The following is a 19,519-nucleotide window of genomic DNA, read 5'->3' as shown; positions in this document are numbered from 1 at the left end:
AAAAATGGTCATAATCCAATCATATGCATACATTACCCTAAATCATTAAATGTAGATACAACTTATAGAAAAACAATGCACTGGTATGAATGTATCTTAAATTATTAATATTTCTACGATAACGTGATAAAAGACGATGCATTGGCACATGCCTTAAGTAACATGTCAAACATGGAGAAAAGACTAGCTTGCAGCATTGGGTTAACTAGCTATTAATTTTTACCTCGATACCAGTAATATAAGTTTCAGGCTTTGTATACAAAAATGGAAGGTCACGCTATAACTAATTATTAGGAATGAAATCAAATTGAATCAGATGAGCTCAGGATTTTGAATTATTGCGGAGGAACCTATGAACCAACGAGTCAATGACATGTGAGTCCTACGTACAGGGATTATATGAATGTCTCTTTGTGACTACAAATTGTCTCCACTATCTCCAAAAATATACGGAACACGCTCCATATGTGATATGGTGAATCCCTTCGAGTTACTCCCTCCGTTCCTAAATATAAGTCTTTTAACACTAGTGGAAAACGGGCCTTTGGCCTGGACCCTTTAGTCCCGGCCTGCCTCTGGGCCGGGACTAAAGGCCCGGCCACGTCGCCCCAATTCCCAATGCCTCCCTCGAGGCTTTAGTCCCGGCCCGTAAGGAGCCTTTAGTCCCGGTTCGTGTCCCAAACCGGGACTAAAGGGCTACGCGGTTGGCAGCCCGCATGTGCGCCACCTTTAGTCCCGGTTTGTGTCTCAAACCGGGACTAAAGTCCTCTGCCTATATATAGCACAGCCCCCCTCTCCCCTCTTCCTTGCATTTTTCTTGGATGGAGAATTGTGGGTGGGTGCTTGCTCTCCACTTTTTTTGATGCACTAGAGGTGTTTGTTGAAATGTGTGTTAGAGCGATGCCGCTTCAGTTCACCGAACACAACTACGATATGAGATGCCTGAGCCATGCTTAAACCTCTTCCTCTTTATTTCTACTTATTCTAAAAGGTTAGCAACTATATTTCCTCGTTTAGACCGTGCGGTACTAATTTTTAGGATCGTGATTGTATTTGATATACTGTCGTATAACATAGATGAGCCATCCATGGATGTACGGTGATCGACGCACAGCCGCTTACAGAGAAGGCGTGCATTCTTTTCGAGATCCAGCCGATGCGAACAAGCATGGTGGTGGCTATATGTTTTGTCCATGTGTTGAATGTCGGAATGAGAAGGATTACACTTCCTCAAGAGTCATTCAGAGCCACCTGCTTCGGTCCGGTTTTATGTCGGGCTATAATGTTTGGACCAAGCACGGAGAAAGAGGGGTTATGATGGAAGACGACGATGAAGAAGAAGAGAACGATGATGACAACTACCGATCTATGTTCCCTGAGTATGCCGATACCGCAATGGAAGACAATGAAGAAGAAGATCAGGATGAAGAACGGGAACCAGATGAGCCCGCTGATGATCTTGGCCGGGTCATTTCTGATGCACGGCGAGGTTGCGACACAGAAAAGGAGAGGTTGCAGTTCGAGCAGATGTTACAGGACCACAACAAATTGTTGTACCCAACTTGTGAAGATGGCCAGAAGAAGCTGGGTAGCACACTGGAATTGCTGAAGTGGAAGGCAGAGACCGGTGTGACTGACTCTTCATTCGAAAAGTTGCTGGTATTGATGAAGAAGATGCTTCCAAGAAAGAACGAATTGCCCGCCATCACGTACGAAGCAAAGAAGCTTGTCTGCCCTCTAGGATTAGACGTGCAGAAGATACATGCATGCCCTAATGACTGCATCCTCTACGGCGGTGAGAAGTACGAGAATATGGATAAATGCCCGGCATGCACTGCATTGCTGTATAAGATCAGAAAAGATGACCCTGGTGATATTGAGGGCGAGCCACCCAGGAAGAGGGTTCCTGCCAAGGTGATGTGGTATGCTCCTATAATACCACGGTTGAAACGTCTGTTCAGAAATAAAGATCATGCAAAGTTGTTGCGATGGCACATGGAAGATCGTATGAAAGACGATAAGTTGAGGCACACCGCTGATGGTCGGCAGTGGAGAAAAATCGAGAGAGAGTTCCCGAGATTTGCAGCTGACGCAAGGAACTTATGGTTAGGTCTGAGTACAGATGGCATGAATCCTTTTGGGGAGCAGAGTTGCAGTCACAACACCTGGCCCGTTACTCTATATATCTACAACCTTCCTCCTTGGTTGTGCATGAAGCGGAAGTTCATTATGATGCCAGTGCTTATACAAGGTCCAAAGCAACCCGGCAACGATATTGATGTGTACCTAAGGCCATTAGTTGATGAACTTTTACAGTTGTGGGCCGAACCAGGTGTACGTGTGTGGGACGAGCACAAACAAGAGGAATTTGACCTTCGAGCGTTGCTTTTCGTAACCATCAATGATTGGCCTGCTCTTAGTAACATTTTAGGACAGTCAAACAAGGGATACAATGCATGCACGCACTGTTTGAATCAGACAGAAAGTATATATCTCGACAACTATAGGAAGAATGTGTATCCGTACAATCGTCGTTTTTTTCCGCCCAAGCATCCCTTAAAGAAAAAAGGCAAGCATTTCAATGGCAAGGCAGAACCCCGGGGGAAGCCTGTCATCCGTACTGGTGCTGAAGTATTTGATATGGTCAAAGATTTAAAAGTAATCTTTGGAAAGGGTCCTGGCAGCCAACCTGTTCCTAACGGCCCTGATAAGCGCGTACCATGTGGAAGAAGAAATCTATATTTTGAGAGCTACCCTACTGGGAAGTCCATGAGGTCCGCTCGGCAATCGACATGACGCACCTGACGAAGAATCTCTGCGTGAATATTCTAGGCTTCCTGGGCTTGTATGGGAAGTCAAAAGATACACTGGAAGCACGGGAGGACCAGGAACGTCATAAAGGAAGAGATGGCATGCATCCAGGGCAGTTTCAATGGCGTGCCAGCTACGCGCTTACTAAGGAAGAGAAGGAAATCTTCTTTGAAGTCCTTTTCAGTATCAAGGTCCCGACTGGCTTCTCGTCGAATATAAAGGGAATCTAAATATGAAAGACAAAAAAATCCAAAACCTAAAGTCTCATGACTGCCACGTGCTTATGATGCAATTGCTTCCGGTTGCATTGATGGGAATTCTACCGGAAAATGTTCGCCTGGCAATTGTGAAGGTATGTGCATTCCTCAATGCAACTTCTCAGAAGGTAATCGGTCGAGAAAGTCAAGGGTTACAGATTGATGTGGTCCAATGTCTGGTCAGCTTTGAGTTGTTGTTCCCGCCATCCTTCTTCAATATAATGACACACCTCCTAGTGTTGGAAATATGCCCTAGAGGCAATAATAAAATGGTTATTATCATATTTCCTTGTTCATGATAATCGTCTATTGTTCATGATAATGCTTTTCTAATGTCAAGTATCTTTTCCTTCGACCGTGAGATTGTGCAACTCCCGGATACCGTAGGAGTGCTTTGGGTGTATCAAACGTCACAACGTAACTGGGTGACTATAAAGGTGCACTACGGGTACCTCCGAAAGTGTCTATTGGGTTGGCACGAATCGAGATCGGGATTTGTCACTCCGTGTGACGGAGAGGTATCTCTGGGCCCACTCGGTAGAACATCATCATGAGCTCAATGTGACTAAGGAGTTAGTCACACGATGATGTGCTACGGAACGAGTAAAGAGACTTACCGGTAACGAGATTGAACAAGGTATAGGTATACCGACGATCGAATCTCGGGCAAGTTCTATACCGACAGACAAAGGGAATCGTATACGGGATTGATTGAATCCTTGACATCGTGGTTCATCCGATGAGATCATCGTGGAGCTAGTGGGAGCCATCATGGGTATCCAGACCCCGCTGATGGTTATTGGCCAGAGAGGTGTCTCGGTCATGTATGCCTGTCTCCCGAACCCGTAGGGTCTACACACTTAAGGTTCGATGACGCTAGGGTTATAGGGAATTGTTATACGAGATTACCGAAAGTTGTTCGGAGTCCCGGATGAGATCCCGGACGTCACGAGGAGCTCCGGAATGGTCCGGAGGTAAAGATTGATATATAGGACGGATGGTTTCGGACACCGGAAGTGTTTCGGGCATCACCGGTAACGTACCGGGACCACCGGGACCACCGGAGGTGGTCCCGGGGGACCACCGAAGGGGGGCTGCGACCCCAAGAGGTAAGATGGGCTAAGTGGGGGTGGGAACCAGCCCCTAGTTGGGCTGGTGCGCCTCCCCAATCAGCCCATGGCGCAGGGGAAAGAAAAAGAGGGGGGGAACCCTAACTTAGGTGGGCCTTAGGCCCACCAGAGGGGTGCGCCACCCCTCCCCCTTGCCCTGGCCGCCACCCCTCTCCCATCTAAGGGCTGCCGCACCCCTTAGGGGTGGAAACCCTAAGGGCTGCGCCCCCTCCCTCTCCCCCTATATATAGATGAGGTTCGGGGCTGTTTGAGACACGGTTGAATCTCTCTCTCTCGGCGCAGCCCTGCTCCTCTCCCTCCTCCTCTCTACCGGCGCTTGGCGAAGCCCTGCCGGGAGACCTCGTCTCTCCACCAACACCACGCCGTCGTGTTGCTGGTCTTCTTCCCCAACCTCTCCCTCCTCCTTGCTGGATCAAGGTGCGGGAGACGTCACCGGGCTGCACGTGTGTTGAACGCGGAGGTGCCGTTGTTCGGCACTAGATCGGAATCGCTGCGAGTACGACTCCATCAACCGCGTTCTAGCAACGCTTCCGATTAGCGATCTTCAAAGGTACGAAGATGCTCTTACCCCTCTCTCGTTGCTGGTCTCTCCATAGGAAGATCTGAACATGCGTAGGAAATTTTTTGAATTTATGCTACGTTACCCAACCTGGCATCCGAGCCAGGTTTTCTATGCGTAGATTCCATGCACGAGTAGAACACAAAAGTTGTGGGCGATGGTTTGTCAATTTGCTTGTCGTTACTAGTCTTATTATTTTCCGGCGGTATTGTGGGATGAAGCGGCCCGGACCGACCTTACACGTACGCTTACGTGAGACTGGTTCCACCGACAAACATGCACATCGTGCATAAAGGTGGCTAGCGGGTGTCTGTCTCTCCTACTCTAGTCGGATTGGATTTGATGAAAAGGGTCCTTATGAAGGGTAAATATCTTTGGCATATCATCGTTGTGGCTGTCACGTAGGTAAGAAGGCGTTCTTGCTAGAAACCCAAATCAGCCACGTAAAACTTGCAACAACAATTAGAGGACGTCTAACTTGTTTTTGCAGGGTTTGACATGTGATGTGATATGGCCAAAGTTGTGATGTTGCATGTATGATGTATGAGATGATCATGTTATTGTAATAGGTTTCACGACTTGCATGTCGATGAGTATGACAACCGGCAGGAGCCATAGGAGTTGTCTTAATTTATTGTATGAGATGCAACGCCATGTGCTTACTACTTTTACTTCATTGCTAACGGTTAGCTATAGTAGTAGTGATAGTAGTAGTTGGCGTGACGACTTCACGGAGACACGATGATGGAGATCATGATGATGGAGATCATGGTGTCACGCCGGTGACGATGATGATCATGCGATGCCTGAAGATGGAGATCGAATGAGCAAAGATGATAATGGCCATATCATGTCACTATATGATTGCATTGTGATGTTTATCATGTTTTACATCTTATTGCTTAGAATGACGGTAGCATAATAAGATGATCCCTCTTAAAATTTCGAGAACGTATTCCCCTAAGTGTGCACCGTTGCGAAGGTTCGTTGTCTCGAAGCACCACGTGATGATCGGGTGTGATAGATTCTAACGTTCGCATACAACGGGTGTAAGCCAGATTTACACACGCAAAACACTTAGGTTGACTCGACGAGCTTAGCATGTACAGACATGACCTCGAATACAAGAGACCGAAAGGTCGAACATGAGTCGTATGGTTGAATACGATCAGCATGAAGTTGCTCACCATGGTGACTAGTCCGTCTCACGTGATGATCGGACACGGGTTAGTCAACATGAATCATGTATCACTTAGATGACTAGAGGGATGTCGATTTAAGTGGGAGTTCATACTTAATTTGATTAAATGAACTTAATTGTCATGAACTTAGTCTAAAAGTTGTCTTTATAAATATTGTAGATGTCCAACGTCAACCTCAACTTCAACGCATTCCTAGAGAAAAACAAGCTGAAAGATGATGGTAGCAACTATGCGGACTGGGTTCGCAACCTGAAGCTCATCCTTGAAGCAAGTAAAAAGGCTTATGTCCTTAATGCGCCGCTAGGTGACCCTCCCGCTCCCGTAGCAACGCAGGACGTTCTAAACGTCTGGCAAGCGCGGAGTGATGACTACTCTTTGGTCAGGTGTGGCATGTTATACAGTTTAGAAACGGGGCTCCAAAGACGTTTTGAGCAACACGGGGCATATGAGATGTTCCAAGAGTTGAAGCTAGTTTTTCAAGCTCATGCCCGTGTCGAGTGATATGAAGTCTCCGACAAGTTCTTCAGCTGTAAGATGGAGGAGAACAGTTCTGTCAGTGAGCACATACTCAAAATGTCTGGGTTACACGGTCGTCTGACTTCACTTGGAGTCGAACTTCCGGATGATGCTATCATTGACAGAATCCTCCAGTCTCTCCCACCAAGCTACAAAGGCTTTGTGCTTAACTACAACATGCAAGGGATGGAGAAAACCATTCCCGAGTTGTACTCGATGCTCAAGTCTGCAGAAGTAGAAATCAAGAAGGAGCATCAAGTGTTGATGGTCAACAAGACCACTAGTTTCAAGAAAGGCAGGGGTAAGAAGAACTTCAAGAAAGACGGCAAAGCTGTTGCCGCGCCCGGTAAGCCAGATGCCGGGAAGAAGAAAAAGAACGGACCCAAGCCTGAGACTGAGTGCTTCTACTGCAAGGGAAAAGGTCACTGGAAGCGGAATTGCCCCAAATACTTAGCGGACAAGAAGGCCGGCAACGTTAAAGGTATATGTGATATACATGTTATTGATGTGTACCTTACCAGCGCTCGTAGTAGCTCCTGGGTATTTGATACCGGTGCTGTTGCTCACATTTGCAACTCAAAGCAGGAACTGCGGAATAAGCGGAGACTGGCCAAGGACGAGGTGATGATGCGCGTCGGGAATGGCTCCAAGGTCGATGTGATCGCCGTCGGCACGTTACCTCTACATCTACCGTCGGGATTAGTTTTAAACTTTAATAATTGTTATTTAGTACCAGCTTTAAGCATGAACATTGTATCAGGGTCTTGCTTAATGCGAGACGGCTACTCATTTAAGTCAGAGAATAATGGTTGTTCTATTTATATGAGTGATATGTTTTATGGTCATGCTCCGCTGGTGAATGGTTTATTCTTGATGAATCTCGATCGTGATGTTACACATATTCATAGTGTGAGTACCAAAAGATGTAAAGTTGATAATGATAGTCCAACATACTTGTGGCACTGCCGCCTTGGTCATATCGGCGTTAAGCGCATGAAGAAGCTCCATACTGATCGACTATTAGAGTCTCTTGATTTTGAATCATTTGACACATGCAAACCGTGCCTCATGGGCAAGATGACTAAGACTCCATTCTCAGGAATAATGGAGAGAGCAACCGACTTATTGGAAATAATACATACTGATGTGTGTGGTCCAATGAACGTTGAAGCTCGTGGTGGCTATCGTTATGTTCTCACTCTCACCGATGATTTGAGTAGGTATGGGTATATCTACTTGATGAAGCACAAATCTGAGACGTTTGAAAAGTTCAAGGAATTTTAGAGTGAGGTTGAGAATCAATGTGACAGAAAAATAAAATGTCTACGATCTGATCGTGGAGGAGAATATTTGAGTCACGAATTTGGCACACACCTAAGGAAGTGTGGAATCGTTTCACAACTAACGCCGCCTGGCACACCGCAGCGCAACGGAGTGTCTGAACGTCGTAATCGCACCTTATTAGATATGGTACGATCTATGATGTCTCTCACCGACTTGCCGCTATCATTTTGGGGATACACATTAGAAACTGCAGCATTCACTTTAAATAGGGCACCGTCTAAATCTGTTGAGACGACACCGTATGAACTGTGGTTTGGCAAGAAACCTAAGTTGTCGTTTCTTAAAGTTTGGGGCTGCGATGCTTATGTGAAGAAGCTTCAACCAGAAAAGCTCGAACCCAAAGCGGAGAAATGCGTATTCATAGGATACCCTAAGGAAACTATTGGGTATACCTTCTATCTTAGATCCGAAGGTAAAACCTTTGTTGCCAAGAACGGATCCTTTCTAGAGAAAGAGTTTCTCTCGAAAGAAGTAAGTGGGAGGAAGGTAGAACTTGATGAGGTAATTACACCCCCTCTCGAACAGGAAAGTAGCGCAACGCAAGAAGTTGTTCCTGTGATGCCTACACCAACTGAAGAGGAAGTTAATGATGATGATCATGAAGCTTCGGATCAAGTTACTACTCAACCACGAAGGTCCACAAGGGTACGCTCCGCACCAGAGTGGTACGGCAACCCTGTGATGGAAATCATGTTGTTAGACAACGGTGAACCTTCGAACTATGAAGAAGCAATGGCGGGCCCGGATTCCAACAAATGGCTTGAGGCCATGAAATCCGAGATAGGATCCATGTATGAGAACAAAGTATGGACTTTGGTGGACTTGCCCGATGACCGGCGAGCCATAGAAAATAAATGGATCTTCAAGAAGAAGACTGATGCAAATGGTAATGTAACCGTTTACAAAGCTCGACTTGTCGCAAAGGGTTTTCGACAAATTCAAGGAGTTGACTACGAAGAGACTTTCTCTCCCGTAGCGAAGCTGAAATCAGTCCGAATCATGTTAGCAATTGCCGCCTTTTATGATTATGAAATTTGGCAAATGGACGTCAAAACAGCATTCCTTAACGGGAATCTTAAGGAAGAGTTGTATATGATGCAACCAGAAGATTTTGTCGATCCTAAAGATGCTAACAAAGTATGCAAGCTCCAGCGCTCCATCTATGGGCTGGTGCAAGCATCTCGGAGTTGGAACATTCGCTTTAATGAGGTGATTAAAGCGTTTGGGTTCATACAGGTTTACGGAGAAGCCTGTCTGTACAAGAAAGTGAGTGGGAGCTCTGTAGCTTTCCTCGTACTATATGTGGATGACATATTATTGATGGGGAATGATATAGAGATGTTGGAGAGCATAAAGGCCTATTTGAACAAGAGTTTTTCAATGAAGGACCTTGGAGAAGCTGCATACATATTAGGCATCAAGATCTATAGAGATAGATCAAGACGCCTCATAGGTCTTTCGCAAAGTACATACCTTGACAAGATACTGAAAAAGTTCAATATGGAAAACTCAAAGAAAGGGTTCTTGCCAGTTTTGCAAGGTATGAGATTGAGTAAGACTCAGTCGCCGACCACGGTAGCAGATAGAGAGAAGATGAGTTCTGTCCCCTACGCTTCAGCCGTGGGCTCTCTAATGTATGCCATGCTGTGTACCAGACCTGATATAAACCTTGCGATAAGCTTGGTAGGGAGGTACCAAAGTAATCCTGGTGCAGAACACTGGACAGCGGTCAAGAATATCCTTAAGTACCTGAAAAGGACTAAGGAAATGTTTCTCGTTTATGGAGGTGACGAAGAGCTCGTCGTAAAGGGTTACGTCGATGCTAGCTTCGACACAGATCCGAATGACTCTAAGTCACAAACCGGATACGTATATGTGTTGAATGGGGGGGCAGTGAGCTGGTGCAGCAGCAAGCAAGAAGTCGTGGCAGCATCTACATGTGAAGCGGAGTACATAGCTGCTTCAGAAGCGGCTCATGAAGGAATTTGGATGAAGGAGCTCATCACCGACCTTGGAGTGGTTCCAAGCGCGTCGGGTCCTATGACACTCTTCTGTGACAACACTGGAGCCATTGCCATAGCCAAGGAGCCCAGGTTTCACCGGAAGACGAAGCACATCAAGCGCCGCTACAACTCCATCCAGGACCATGTCCAAACTGGGGTGATAGATATTTGTAAAGTACACACGGATCTGAATATTGCAGACCCGTTGACTAAACCTCTTCCACGAGCAAAACATGATCAGCACCATAATGCTATGGGTGTTCGATACATCACAATGTAACTAGATTATTGACTCTAGTGCAAGTGGGAGACTGTTGGAAATATGCCCTAGAGGCAATAATAAAATGGTTATTATCATATTTCCTTGTTCATGATAATCGTCTATCGTTCATGCTATAATTGTATTAACAGGAAACACTAATACATGTGTGAATGAATAGATCACAATGTGTCCCTAGCAAGACTCTAGTTAGCTAGCTCGTTAGTCAATAGATGATCATGGTTTCCTGATCATGGACACTGGATGTCATTGACAACGGGATCACATCATTGGGAGAATGATGTGGTGGACAAGACCCAATCCTAAGCCTAGCACTAGATCGTATTGTTCGTATGCTAATGCAAGTATCTTTTCCTTCGACCGTGAGATTGTGCAACTCCCAGATACCGTAGGAGTGCTTTGGGTGTATCAAACGTCACAACGTAACTGGGTGACTATAAAGGTGCACTACGGGTACCTCCGAAAGTGTCTGTTGGGTTGGCACGAATCGAGATCGGGATTTGTCACTCCGTGTGACGGAGAGGTATCTCTGGGCCCACTCGGTAGAACATCATCATGAGCTCAATGTGACTAAGGAGTTAGTCACACGATGACGTGCTACGGAACGAGTAAAGAGACTTACCGGTAACGAGATTGAACAAGGTATAGGTATACCGACGATCGAATCTCGGGCAAGTTCTATACCGACAGACAAAGGGAATCGTATACGGGATTGATTGAATCCTTGACATCGTGGTTCATCCGATGAGATCATCGTGGAGCTAGTGGGAGCCACCATGGGTATCCAGACCCCGCTGATGGTTATTGGCCAGAGAGGTGTCTCGGTCATGTCTGCCTGTCTCCCGAACCCGTAGGGTCTACACACTTAAGGTTCGATGACGCTAGGGTTATAGGGAATTGTTATACGAGATTACCGAAAGTTGTTCGGAGTCCCGGATGAGATCCCGGACGTCACGAGGAGCTCCTGAATGGTCCGGAGGTAAAGATTGATATATAGGACGGATGGTTTCGGACACCGGAAGTGTTTCGGGCATCACTGGTAACGTACCGGGACCACCGGGACCACCGGAGGTGGTCCCGGGGGACCACCGAAGGGGGGCTGCGACCCCAAGAGGTAATATGGGCTAAGTGGGGGTGGGAACCAGCCCCTAGTTGGGCTGGTGCGCCTCCCCAATCAGCCCATGGCGCAGGGGAAAGAAAAAGAGGGGGGGAACCCTAACTTAGGTGGGCCTTAGGCCCACCAGAGGGGTGCGCCACCCCTCCCCCTTGCCCTGGCCGCCACCCCTCTCCCATCTAAGGGCTTCCGCACCCCTTAGGGGTGGAAACCCTAAGGGCTGCGCCCCCTCCCTCTCCCCCTATATATAGATGAGGTTCGGGGCTGTTTGAGACACGGTTGAATCTCTCTCTCTCGGCGCAGCCCTGCTCCTCTCCCTCCTCCTCTCTACCGGCGCTTGGCGAAGCCCTGCCGGGAGACCTCGTCTCTCCACCAACACCACGCCGTCGTGTTGCTGGTCTTCTTCCCCAACCTCTCCCTCCTCCTTGCTGGATCAAGGTGCGGGAGACGTCACCGGGCTGCACGTGTGTTGAACGCGGAGGTGCCATTGTTCGGCACTAGATCGGAATCGCTGCGAGTACGACTCCATCAACCGCGTTCTAGCAACGCTTCCGCTTAGCGATCTTCAAAGGTACGAAGATGCTCTTACCCCTCTCTCGTTGCTGGTCTCTCCATAGGAAGATCTGAACATGCGTAGGAAATTTTTTGAATTTATGCTACGTTACCCAACACCTAGTTCACCTAGTCGAAGAGATTAGAATTCTCGGTCCTGTGTTTCTACACAATATGTTCCCCTTCGACAGGTTCATTGGAGTCTTAAAGAAATATGTTTGTAACCGTGCTAGGCCAGAAGGAAGCATCTCCAAGGGCTATGGAACAGAGGAGGTCATTGAGTTTTGTGTGGACTTTCTTCCTGACCTTAAGCCAATTGGTGTTCCTGAATCTCGGTATGAGGGTAGGCTGACAGGAAAAGGCACACTAGGAAGGAAAGCAAAAGTATGTATGGACGGGCATTCTTTCTCTCAAGCACACTACACAGTTCTACACAATTCCACCGTGGTGGCTCCGTATATCGTGAGACACAAGAATATTCTACGCTCCGAAAACCCAGGGAAGGCTGACTCTTGGATTAAAGGGGAACACGAGAAGACTTTCGGCAGTTGGTTGTAGACACATCTCATGAATGATGACACCGTTGGAGATGAGCTGTACTGTTTGGCCACGCCACCATCTTCGACTATATGTACTTTTCAAGGGTATGAGATAAATGGGAATACATTTTACACGGTTTCCCAAGATAAAAAGAGCACCAACCAAAATAGTGGTGTCCGCTTTGATGCAACAGACGAGAATGGCCACTGTTTGGAAACATATTACGGGTACATAGAGGAGATATGGGAACTTGACTATGGACCTACTTTTAAGATCCCTTTATTTCGGTGCAAATGGGTGAAGCTGACAGGAGGCGGGGTAGTTGTAGACCAAAATTATGGCATGACAACAGTGGATCTCAACAATCTTGCGTACATGGGCGAACCATTTGTCCTAGCCAATGATGTTGCTCAGGTTTTCTATGTGAAGGACATGTCTACATTAACGGGAAAAAGAATCAGCAAAAGAAGATATTGTCCGATGAGCCAAAACGCCACATAGTTCTTTCAGGGAAAAGAAACATCGTGGGAGTAGATGACAAGACAGACATGTCAGAAGATTATAATAAGTTTCATGAAATTCCGCCCTTCAAAGTGAAAACTGACCCATGCATCCTACTGAATGATGAAGATTCTCCATGGCTACGACCCAGAAGAAAACAGAAATAATAGATAGGAATATTGGTGCAATAATGTAATAATGTATTAAACCTTTTATGTAATGCAATAATGTAATAATGTATTAAACCATGTAAGAGATGAGTTCTCGTTCGAAACCCTGATACTTCGAGAGAGATTGTCCGTTTTGTACATGAAGTGCATCCAGTTTTTGTCGTAGCCCTCTCAACTTTTTAACACATGCTATGTAGGTGAAATGATGATAGCATGCCAACTTTCAACATTTTCACAGATCATTTGTAGTGCTTTTCAATTTCAGGGTCAACTAGCTCAAAAAAAATAAATACATAAAGTTCTCTCATAAAACTATATTATGAAATTAAATATTATCATTGGCGATTCATCTCTATTATGAAATTAAATATATCAAAAAACCATTGCAGAACATATGACCAAATTAATACAAGTTCATCATCACATTAAAGCCAAAGAACAGTAGTGATCAAATGTTATTATTGCAAAAGATAAATACATAAAGTTCTCTCATAAAACAACATACAACTATGTAAAACATTTAAATGCAACAACAAACACGATCAAAATCGCAACTAAGGTAACAATTGACCCAACAGCATAATGATACCAAGCCTCTTTATCAATGGCATATTTTCTAATATTCCTAATCTTCAAGCGCATTGCATCCATCTTCAACCGCATCGCATCGATCTTCATCTTGCGATCATCGATGACATCGACGACATGCAACTCCAGTTCCATATTCTTATCCTCAATTATTTTCAATTTTTTCTTCAAGTATTTGTTTCTTTTTCAACCAAATTTAACTTCTCGACAAGAATTTTTATGTGGGTTGGAATTTCCGGTTCACATACCTCCTAGATTAAAAAAATATATGTCACATTGGTCGTCATAATTGTCATTAACACTAAATAAAACAAATAGTTATAAAAGATAATATATACCACATCTGAATCATAGACAGGACGAGGGCCGACGGAGGCGGATACCAAAACCATCGCACTATATAATAACAAAAAATAATGAAAGTGAGTAATTTATACAAGTATGTATCTAAATCATACAAGTAAGATTTTTTTTATTTTAAAAAGAAGATAAGAACAAGAGGCTCACCACGGTGGTGCTCGCAGTTGGTGCACGGCCAAACCTAGACAAATATTAAGGAAAATGGAGCTTGGAGGTCGAGCTTGGAGAGGAGAAAGCTTAAGTAGAGTGCCTCGGGCATTTCATCGAACATGTCATGTGCATGAACTAGAGTGGCAAGAGCATGGCATGGTCACACTTCAACAACCAAAAAACAAGGGATATGGTGGGCAGGGGCGAGGGTTTATATAGGCAAAACTTTAGTCCCGGTTCTTTCCACGCCCCGGGACTAAAGGCCCCTGCTTCCCGCCTTCTGGTCAGCTGAAAAAGGGCAGGCCCCTGCTTCCCGCCTTCTGGTCAGCCGAAAAAGGGCCTTTAGTCCCGGGTCGTGGCTCCACTCGGGACTAAAAGGGTGTCTTTAGTCCCAGTTCGAGCCATGCCTCGGGACTAAAGGCTCCTGCTTCCCGCCTTCTGGTCAGCCGAAAAAGGGCCTTTAGTCCCGGTTCGTGGCTCCACCCAGGACTAAAGGGTCTTTAGTCCCGGATCGAGCCACGAACCGGGACTAAAGATCCACGTGTATAAGCAGGAGTTAGAAAATTTCGAACCCAAATCGTCGATTTCTCTTCTTCTTCCTCTCGTTCTCCTGCCCGGCGTGGCAAGCGACGTACTCGATGACGCCGTCAGGCTGCCCGCCGTCCTGCTCGCCTCCGCCTGCCGTCCTCCTCGCCGTCGCCGTCGCCGTCGTCCTTCTCGCCGCCGCCGTCCTCCTTGCCGCGCCGCCCTCCTCGCCGCGCGCCGCCCTCCTCGCCACGCGCCGCCCCGTCCTCCTCGTCGCGCGCCGTCGACACCTCCGGCTGGTAAGCCCCACGCCCCCTCCTCCCCAACACTCCGGCCAGCACAAGCAAAGAATAAAAAGGAGAAGAAAGTAAGAAAAAGGAGAAGAAAGGAAGAAAAAAGAGAAGAAAAGAATAAAAAGGAGAAGAAAGGAAGAAAAAGGAGAAGAAAGGAAGAAAAAGGAGAAGAAAGGAAGAAAAAGGAGAAGAAAGGAAGAAAAATAGAAGAAAGGAAGAAAAAGGAGAAGAAAGGGAAAAAAGGAGAAGAAAAGAAGAAAAAGGAGAAGAAAGGAAGAAAAAGGAGAAGAAAGGAAGTAAAAGGAGAAGAAAGGAAGAAAAAGGGAAGGAGAAGAAAAGAAGAAAAAGGAGAAGAAAATAAGAAAAAGGAGAAGAAAAGGAGAAAAGGGGAAGAAAGGAAGAAAAAGGAGAAGAAAGGAAGAAAAAGGAGAATAAGAAGAGGAGGAGAAGAAAAGAAGAAAAAGGAGAATAAGAAGAGGAGGAGAGGAGAAGAAGAGGAAAAATAGAAGAAGATGAGAGGAGAAGTAGTAGAAGAAGAGGAGAAGTAGAAGTAGAAGAAGAGGAAAAATTAGTTTAGGGTTACAAGAAGAAGAACTATTTTTTTTCATTTAATTTTGCTATTGTATAGTGTATATGCTTAAGTGTTAATAGTGTTTCTTCGATTATTGCTTAATTTTTCTATTGTATATGCTTAAGTGTTAATAGTTTAATTTTTCTATTGTATATGCTTAAGTGTTAATAGTTTATTTTTAGTAAGAAAATTAATAGAACTAGTTTAATTTTGCTATTGTATATGCTTAAGTGTCTGGGATTGGGCTCCGCCCGGCTGGTATTTTAGAGTTTAGGTTCTAGCCAAGACCCGGGACTAAAGGTCCTCCTGTATAAAACGAGCCTTCGAAGTTTCCAACCCCTCTTATATAGTTTGTTAGTTTATTAGTTAATCAAATGTCGGTTTTTTGCAGAACTATGGATCCACATATCATGAACCTCGAAGAGGAAGAACTTCTCGAAGATATAATCAAAGACGGCCCCGACGTTGAACCAGCTGAATCTCCGACGTCATATCTAAACGACTCCGGATATGGAATGGAGGTCGAGCGACACGAAGATGAAGCCGATGGGGCAGGATATAAGTCCAATGACAGAAAAGGTGATAGCTCCACTGATGGAGAAGCCGGTGAAGAAATAATAAAGTCCGGCGAGGTATACATATGAAGTTCGACAATCATTTGTAATATGTGAAAAATATTGGAGATAGCTCTATATTGTATACATATACATTCATTTGACGAATGTTTCTCCCTCTTAGGCCTCCACATCGAGCAAATCTACGAAACGAGGCCCGACAAGAAAGTTGGTTGCACGGACGCATTACACCTTTGAGGTGATAATGCCTACGGGCGAACCCAAGCTTCCTAAGAATGCTGCTGACACATTCAAGAAGCAATGCGGAGTTATCGTTAGGGATCACGTCCCGATCAGCGTTCGGGAGTGGAACAAGCGCAAAGGGGCAGCCGATAGTGACTATGTCGCCGAAAGGTACAAAGATAATCTTTGAAATGATCTCATGTCACATTTCAACCTGCCAGAATGTGAGAATGAAGACGGCGCAGACAAACTGAGGGCCAAAGTCAAGCAGTGGACTCTAAAGAAGATGGCCAAACTGTTCCGTAGCTGGAAGAAGAAGCTATGGAAAAACTATCTGAAGACAAAGAAAGTGCTAGTATTCGAGGGGTATCTAGCCAAGCAGGCGAATCACTGGAAGGAATTTCAAGAGTACAAGGAGTCAGAAGATGCCCAGGCAAAGCTGGGGCCAGGGGGCTATGAGACTGCCATCCCAAAGTGGGAAAAGAAAGAGCAAGATCTGATAGATAAAGGCATCGTACCTGAACCACTCCGTGATGAGTGGGAATTGAGAGCAAGAAATTGGTTCCTTGCGCATGGTGGGTCGTACGACGAAACAACAGGGGACCTCATCTGCAATGACAATCTTAGGATACCCAGGGAGAATTGGAAAAGGATAGTGAAAGAAATTAAGGAGGGACAAAGAAACTTCACTTCAGATAGAGATAAAGATTTGCTCACACTGGTCCTCGGCAATGACGAACATGGAGGACGAACGCGAGGCTTCGGTCCATCTTACCCGTGGTGGCTTGGGTTTGCCAGAGACCAAGACACTTACAGAAGCCGAGAGAGAGCAAAGAAGCGACAACAGGATGAGGAGAATGACAAGTTCAACCAGTTGCTTGCCAGGATTAACGAGCAATAGAAGCAGATTGATGAGCTTAGAGGAGTACCGCGCCAGGAAGATCCTGCACTTGATATTACCGGCGCCCCATCTAAGCGGAAAAGCAGCGTGGCTGAATCTGAGGCCCCGCCCGACGATGAACGAAGAATTATAGAGGGTGGTCCCGGCTACCCCGTGGATGGAATCAAGGAGTCAACATCATGTGAACTCCATCAGAAATTCAAGAACATATCCATGAAGGTGGCCGTCGGACAAGCTTTACCTTCTGGCCCTAATGCACGCTGGCATGGCCGTGAGATTCCAGCTGGCTTTGCTAAAGTCGGGGTGGATGAAATCATGATGGGGTTTAATGATATGGAGCTCGATAGATGGACTCGAAGATGAGAGGACACTCGGAGAAGTACTGGGTGGAGTCATCCTATGGGACAAGAACTACATCAAGCTTCCAGGCTCGGCCCCAAGGACAACACCGCCTCCGAGTCGTCGCAGGTCACCTACACCTCCATTACCTCCAAGCCCTCCACATGACGTCGGCCAGCACAACATGAGTCCATCTCGATCACCGCCACCGAACTTGGGTCGTCCGTCTCCGCCGCCGCCCGCTCCGGATACAAAGCCTGAGCCTGCCACGGATACAAAGCAGGAGCGTGCCACCAAGAACGCTCCGCCGCCGCCCGCTCCGGATACGAAGCCTGAGCCTGCCACAGATACCAAGCGGGAGCGTGCCACCAAGAACGCTCCGCCGCCGCCCGCTCCGGATACAAAGTTTGAGCCTGCCACGGATACAAAACGGGAGCGTGCCACCAAGAACGCCCCGCCGCCGCCCGCTCCGGATACAAAGCCTGAGCCTGCCACGGATACAAAGCGGGAGCGTGCCACCAAGAACGCTCCGCCGCCGCCCGCTCCGGATACAAAGTCTGAGCCTGCTACGGATACAAAGCGGGAGCGTGCCACCAAGAACGCTCCGCCACCGCCCGCTCCGGATACAAAGCCTGAGCCTGCCACGGATACAAAGCGGGAGCGTGCCACCAAGAACTCTCCGCCGCCGCCCGCTCCGGATACAAAGCCTGACCCTGCCACGGATACAAAGCGGGAGCGTGCCACCAAGAACGCTCCGCCGCCGCCCACTCCAGATACAAAGCCTGAGCCTGCCACGCATACAAAGCGGGAGCGTGCCACCAAGAACGCTCCGCCGACGATTCCTAAGCCACAGAGCACCCCAAAGCGCAAACGGTCGCCCCTCCCAAAGGTACGTCATGCTAATCTTCCTATCGGACCTTATGATCGTGCCCCCGAGGAAAACGCCAGGATAGCAAAGGAACATCATGATGCGCAGATGAAAAAGAAGGAACCCGAGCCCCGCCCGGAATACACCTAGAAGCAAATAGCATTTGCAAAATACTTCACGACCCTTCCATCACAGTATGACTTACACCATAAGCCTGATGACTATACACGCACATTGCAGAAGGAAGTGAAAAGAGCAGTTCACGTGCAAGCCCTCCACATGACGTCGGCCAGCACAACACCAGTCCATCTCGATCACCGCCGCCGGACTTGGGTCGTCCGTCTCCGCCGCCGCCCGCTCCGGATACTAAGCGGGTGCGTGCCACCAAGAACGCTCCGCCGACGATTCCTAAGCCACAGAGCACCCCAAAGCGCAAACGGTCGCCCCTCCCAAAGGTACGTCATGCTAATCTTCCTATCAGACCTTATGACTTACACCATAAGCCTGATGACTATACACGCACATTGCAGAAGGAAGTGAAAAAGAGCAGATCACGTGCAAGTGTAAGTGGGAGCAAATCAAGTTCAACTACAAGCAAGAAAAAATCAGACGTTCCTCAGCTTGGACAACAGGCCAAACAGTCGATCCCACCCCTCAAGGTGTTAACCGAGAATGTTCCCCCTCCGGTGCAGGGGCTAGCTTTAGAAAGAGCAAAGGAGTTGGCGGCTGCATCTGGTGTCTCGGTTGAAGAATTGCTGTCTTCCCAAGACGACAAGATACCCAAGGCTGTGGTAGCCCCTAAGCCACAGTTTGTCATGGGTGAGCCTTTGGTCAGCAAAGATGATCTTCCAACAAATATGCGTTACTTGCATCAATGATACTTAAGTGAATCAAAGAATGGTAGAACGATGATCGTGCTGAGTGTCCCACAGGAGTACTACGGCCGCCCCGAACAAATCCATATCGACTTTGATGAACTCTTCCAGATGTACAATGGCGACGCCCTCGACAAATCGCTTATGAGTTGCTATTGTCTGCAAGTTTTTCAATTCGTTGTCTACATATAACTTGTTTAGTTATTTCAATTCATTGTCTATATATAACTTGTACTCTATTATGCAGAATGAAGATTCTGGATTGTAAAAGTA

The sequence above is a fragment of the Hordeum vulgare genome, chromosome 1H (assembly GCF_904849725.1).
Source record: "Hordeum vulgare subsp. vulgare chromosome 1H, MorexV3_pseudomolecules_assembly, whole genome shotgun sequence".
NCBI classification, from domain to species: domain Eukaryota; kingdom Viridiplantae; phylum Streptophyta; class Magnoliopsida; order Poales; family Poaceae; genus Hordeum; species Hordeum vulgare.
The sequence above is the reverse complement of the archived record's forward strand: the minus strand, read 5'-3'. Positions refer to the sequence as shown.